Here is a 6,913-nt window from a genome sequence, read left to right as displayed (position 1 = left end):
TTTTCTTCTATTGTTCATTACACAAAGAAGCAAGTATATTACATGTTACATTACAGCTTACATATAAGAAAGACATAAGAATATAAATATAAAATGGGTTTTATATATATATATATATATATATATATATATATATATATATAGTGATGAACGGATGGCAGCTCAACCCAGCTGGGATGCCCCTGGAATGGAAGGATGGGGGAGGACAGGTACTTGCCGACATTGCCTTCCCCAAAACGCTAGATGGCAGTGTAGCGGGGCATCCTGGGACTTGGAGTTTGGTTTCTCAGCCCTGTTGGATGCCGTAGGTGCCACCAAGGGGAGCTGTCAAAGGACCTGGGGACTCATCCTTCCCTTAAAGCCTGTAAGTACAAGGTAGTCACGAGGACAGAAGCCCCAAAGTACTTCCAGGCTGAAGAAATCATTAGAACCAGAAGTGCCAGCCAGTAACATGGTCAAAAGGACAGAAGCACTTCCAGGTCAAGGACTATTTAAAGGACTGATGTGAACCCAGCAAAGGAGCTTTAGTTGGGAGGTAGAGGACAGAGCTTGCTGGGAGGTGTGGAGGAGAGATTTTAAGAGATAGATAGATAGATAGATAGATAGATAGATAGATAGATAGATAGATAGATAGATAGATAGATAGATAGATAGATAGATAGATACTTTATTAATCCCAAGGGGAAATTCACAAATATTAATAATAATACATTTTATTTATTTGTAGGAGCCTTTCTAAACACTCAAGGACACCGAACAATAGACAAAACACAGATTATAAACAAAAGTAAAATACCAAAGTTAAAATCAGACAGAACAATTGTAATCAAATAGAAAAAGCAGTTTTAAACAAATGAGTTTTAACTTTAGATTTTAAAAGTGAAAATGATTCCATATTTCTAAGCTCAGATGGTAGTGAGTTCCAAAGCTGGGGAGCAGAGCAACTGTGGGGAGTGAGGGAGGGGCGAATATGATTAATGTTACGCAAGTGGAAATATGCAGACAGGGAGATGTTATTGATGTGGGACTGAGAGGATAAAGTACTGTCAAGGATGACACCCAGACTCTTAACCTGTGGGGAAGGGGAGACAGAGGAATTATCAATAACAAATGAAAAATGATCGCTTTTGGATAATGTAGATTTTGTGCCAATGAGGAGAACCTCAGTTTTGTCACTATTTAATTTAAGAAAATTTGAAGACAAACAGGATTTGATTTCTGCTATGCATGAGAAGGGTGGAAAAGAAGCAGTAGGTTTGCTAGTGAGATAGAGCTGGGTGTCATCAGCATAACAGTGGAAGCTAATGTTATATTTATGAAAGATATTACCAAGGGGAAGGCTGTAAATAATGAAAAGGAGGGGCCCCAGGACAGAGCCCTGGGGTACAGCTGAAGTAACAGTGGTGGGTTGGGATGTGAAAGTCTTAAGCTGAACAAACTGAGTGCGGACTGAGAGGTAGGATCTGAACCAATCTAGTGGAGTGTGGGTAATGCCAATCGAAGATAATCTATTGTGAAGAGTAGTGTGACAAATAGTGTCAAAGGCTGCACTCAGATCAAGGAGGATGAGAATAGTAGTTAAACCAGAATCAGCTGCCATAAGGAGGTCATTAGTAATTTTTATAAGTGCCATTTCTGTACTGTGGAGGGGACGAAAACCAGACTGGAACTGTTCATACAGATTATTTTGAGATAAATGAGAATGAAGTTGAATAGCCACTGTTTTTTCAAGAATTTTGGAAATGAAGGTAAATTAGAAATAGAACAAAAATTACTGAAATTAGTCAGATCGGCACCAGGTTTTTTCAGTATTGGGGTTATTGCAGCAGTTTTAAAAGATGAAGGAACAGTACCAGTAGTGAGAGAAGAGTGGATTATAGCAGAGATAAGTAGGACCAGAGAGGGGAGGCGGGCTTTGACCAGTACTGTAGGGAGAGGGTCCAGTTGACAAGTGGATGGCTTAGACTTACAGACAAGATCTGAGATTTCTGAGAAAGTAGGAAGCTGAAAAGAGGAAAATGAGTGAGTTGGTGGGTGAAATTCAAATGAAGTACTGGAGGAATCTGTACAGAGAAACTGATGAATCTTCTGGATTTTTTCATTAAAAAAGGACATAAGGGAATTGCAAAATTTAGCTGAGTAAAGTTGAAAAGGTAAAGAATCCGGGGTTGTGTGATATTGTTAAGTAGTGAAAACAATGACTTGGTGTTGCCTTCATTGGAAGAAATAATGTGAGTATAATAGTTAGATTATTACAGTCTTTGTAATAAAGTATATGGTTTTTGTACATCTTTTTGTGAACAAAGAGTCCAGTTTTTTTATAGAACCGTTCAAGTTGCCGGCCTTTGGCTTTCAAAAGTCGAAGTTCAGGCGTGAACCAGGGAGAAGAAAAGGAGAAAGAAACAGATCTAATTTTTAATCAACAGAGTTAAGAATACCATTAAGTCCAGTGTTATAGTGTGAGACCAGCTCTTCAGGAGTGGATAAATTATGAATGTCCATAAGGAAATCAATACTAGAGGAAAGAGAGTCTAAGTTAATATTCTTAATATTACGGAAAGACATGAGACAGGAAAGCTTAGTGTTGGAAAGTGCAAGTTTAACATTGAATGAAATAAGAAAATGATCAGTTATGGGAAGTTCATCTGCGGTACAATCAAGCAGGGTAACTTCAGAACATCAAATCAAGTCCAAGATATGTCCTTTGGAATGAGTGGGAACATCAGTATGCTGCTGGAATTCAAAACTCTCAAGGCAGGATGTAAAGACTCTAGTAACAGGCACATCGATATTATCCATATGTATATTGAAATCCCCTAGAAGTATTATGTTTGATGAAACAGTAGATAAGTGTGTAAGGAATACAGCAAAGTTGTTCAGAAAGTCATTATTTGGTTTCGGGGTCTGGTAAACAGTTGCAATAATAGTAGGAATAGGTCCATTTAATTGACACACAAGAGATTCAAAAGAACTGAAGGCAGGAACAGACAACGGCAAGACTTTCCATTTCTCACGATACATTAACGCGAGACCTCCTCCCCAGCCAGAGCCATGGGGTTGAGAGATGTAAACAAACCACAGGGGAGTGGATTCATTAGGTTGGTAAAAGTCATGAGATTGTTGCAATGTCTCAATTATTGTGTTTATTTGTTTATTGTGGCTGTGGTGCTCAAGGAACATTGTACAAAGAAAAGAAGAAATAAAAACAACTTTTTGGTGCTTTTACCACATGTTGTCAGTGTCTGTCTGTTGGGTTAAGCACTGGTATTGCGCCATCTAGTGTTAAAATGGCGTAGTCGGCAGGATTTCTGGCCGTCTATTTGGGAGAAACCTGAATAAATTTTGTAACAAAACCTGACATGACAGTGCTGAGACACAAAGAAGCCTGTGAAAGAAAAGCCTTCCATTTACATCGAGACGTCATGGTGAAGAAGACGAAGCAGATTGGAAATGCTACAGATAAGCAAGCGCTTGAGGATGTCCGCATCCATAAAGAGACGGTCGTTTTCAGGAAAAAAGTCTTCTGGATAACGCTGTGCAGGGAGAGGTACGTGACGAGAAGGGACTCTGTAACTTTTACAAATTAATAAATTTTGTCCCGTGTGCGTACCTCACAGATGAAGATGATCCGGAAGAATAGCACGGAGACTAGAATAATCCCGAAGACGAGGATGGCCTTTCCAAATGGCATCTGAGCTATGACAACGCTTACCCACAGCTTGCCAAAGCAGAAAATGTGACCTGCCCTGAGGAATTGTGGGAAGGAGAAGGTCAATGTGAGGTCGTTGTTTCCCCAACGGACTCAAACTCTGTGAAGGGGAAGGGGTGAGGTGAACAGGGCATCTCTCACCACATTACAAGGTAAAGAGTTCTGGGACGTGACTGAATGATCCGCTGATAAATTGAAACAGGCGGATCGCAGTGGGTCATTAGCTGCATCCCGGAACTCCAATTCCTAGCTGTCCTTGTGAGACCCGCCGGCACATGCACCTGAGATTGGCATATTGAGATTGGCATATTGGCACCTGAGATTGGCATGCTGGCTCATAGCCTGGAGGCGGGGCTGCAGATTACCCGAGCCTGTCTCCGGCCGATCAAACTAATATTATTGACGTGCAGGAGATGGAGAAACTGATCCAGCCCGTCCACAGTTTTTTACAGATCGTATCTACAACCAGTTATGTGGTCGGAAGGACAGAAGCACTTCCGGGTCAAGGACTATTTAAAGGACTGATGGGAACCCAGCAAGGGAGCTGGAGTTGGGAGGTACAGGACAGAGCTTGCTGGGAGGTGTGGAGGAGAGATTTTGAGAGTTAAATATTATTGTGTTTATTTGTTTATTGTGGCTATGGTACTCGAGAAGCATTGTACAAAAAAAAGAAAACATTTAAACAACTATTTGGTGCTTTTAACACGTGTTGTCAGTGTCTGTGTGTTGGGTATATATACAGTATATATATATATATATATATTGTCACACACGTGCGCATGGGAGGCAGCTAAAGGGCTTGAGTGACGGCAGTTCTGAGACATGCCGGGAGGTGGCAGAGTACACTGACTCTTTTTCTCTCTTGCCTGCAGACCATTCCCGGGAGATTCCACCTGGCTCTCGTGACATCATTTCTGGGACCGAGGCAATGGAAGGAGACCTTACTGGCTCCGGCCCCTCTGACATCACGTCCGGGCTCGATTCAATGGAGAATGAACACAACCCTGATCCTTATGACCTCACTTCCTGTCTTCCCCTTTAAAACCCTGACCTTTTTCCTAATTCCTGAGTCTTGTCTTGGACTCAATTGTATGCACATCAGTGCTGTTTATTTCATAAAAACGACTTTGCAGCTAGGATACCAGATTATACGGGTGACTGCCCCAAACCTTTATCTGAGTATGTCTCATTTGTGTGACAATATATATATATATAAGGTTCGATTCCCGAGAGGGAGTGCAGTGGAGTGTGTACACCTGATGAGCCCAGAATGAGGGCGAAACACGTGTCGTGTACTCTTTGCATTTATTTGACAGTAAACTGTTTCAACCATTCTATGATGTGCTCCTCACAAACTGAGGGCACCGTGGCGGATGTTAGCAGAATGCTGGCCAACCACAAGCGTTACCTGGTAGGTAACCACCCATACAATCAGACTGTGACACAGACTTCGAATGCCATGAATGTAATTACCCCGATCTACATGCTGTCAAATAAACGAACCACACGCCGTGGCGCAACATTAGGGGCATCGCCTCTGGCGCTGACGTCCGAGGTTCGATTCCCGAGAGGGAGTGCAGTGGAGTGTGTACACCTGATGAGCCCAGAATGAGGGTGAAACACGTGTCGTGTACTCTTTGCATTTATTTGACAGTAAACTATTTCAATATATATATATATAGAGAGAGAGAGAGGGAGAGAGAGAGCTATGATGTATATATTTATTATATATATAAAACCCTATATTTTGTCTGTAGTCTTTTTATTAATGAATTATATATGTCTCCTTTCCATTTTGAACTATTGCTGTACTTTCCCTCTGTGGATATATTGTTCGTGTTTGTTTACAAAATTGTTTTGTATATTTTTATTAATAAAACTGGCATTTGTCTTAAGGCAATAAGTTTACAAAACCTAATGTAGACTACCAATTTTATACAAATAAATGGCCCTTGCCAGTGTTATCTGTTAATGTTCACTTGTTAAGGTCCATTAATCCATTCTCAGTTCCAGTTATTGCAATCGGGTCACAGACTGAAGGAAGAATAAAAGAATAAAAGAAACTGGTTCAAATACACTTTCATTTCAGCTGCTGTTAATCTTTTTAAAAAGTTCAACTTTACATAAACAGATTTAAATCATGGAGTGAACTGTACGATCATTTGTCAAATCTAAATGTTGCTTTAAATTGTACGTGTAATATGTTTGATCTAATGTTTTGCAATCTTCTAGTTTCTCTGAATTTATTATCATGGATGTAAGTTGGTGCTTTTACTTAAACCCATGGGAACCTCGTTGAACCAGCACTTGTGGAAAACTCTACTGCTATGCAGTTAAGCTAAAAAGCACACAATGCTGTGCGCCTTGAAAATCACTTATTTAATAAATCTTAAATGGTGTGGAATGGCTGGAAACCATAAGATGCAAACTAAAAAATGCTGGTCTTATAATCAAAGTCAATATGCGCTGCTTGAGCACGGGATTTCAGCTAGCATCCACGTAATGGTGTTATACAAAAAACATAACCAGCACACAAATTTTAGTGTAGATTTTTTTGTAGGATTAATAGCAATATTTATGATAGACCATGTTGTATTTTTACCTCTTGTGCAGAGTGGTTCTTCAGAGCGATACCATAGAGGAACCACTTTTGGTTCCCAAAAGACCCATCCATTTGAAAATTCCAGAAAGTTTATTTATCTAGATTCATAACAGGCATCATACAGTAAATTACATAATCATGAATAGATGGTGTCATATCTGTGAAATACCTGACTTTAAAGGACTCTTGCTGCATACAACAACACAGGCTAAGTCCAAGTTTTCTTTCTAGGTACTCTATTATAGTATATTAAAGAATTCAGTTGGTTTTTTTTTCTGTACATATTAGGAAGTTTTTCAAAGCACAAAGAACCAACTTCATATGCAAAGATCCCTTCCCAGAATTAAATGGTGCTTTGTCAAGCAATGGTTCTATGAGAAACTGCACATCATAATAAAGAACCAACAATTGCCATTAAAGAACCCTTATATTTAAGAGTGTAGCTTTAACAAAGCTGATTGCTTATCATTGCCTTTTGTCTGTTTCTTACAACGGAAAAGTAGTGTGCCCTGGTGTGCGGGTCCGATCTGGAGACATGGACACTCAGGACAATGAAGGGAATGGAGGCACCGGAGCCCAAACTTTTTTGCATATCCCTGAAC

This window comes from Erpetoichthys calabaricus, chromosome 8, assembly GCF_900747795.2.
Source record: "Erpetoichthys calabaricus chromosome 8, fErpCal1.3, whole genome shotgun sequence".
Taxonomy (NCBI): Eukaryota; Metazoa; Chordata; class Cladistia; order Polypteriformes; family Polypteridae; genus Erpetoichthys; species Erpetoichthys calabaricus.
Note: the sequence above shows the minus strand (reverse complement) of the source record.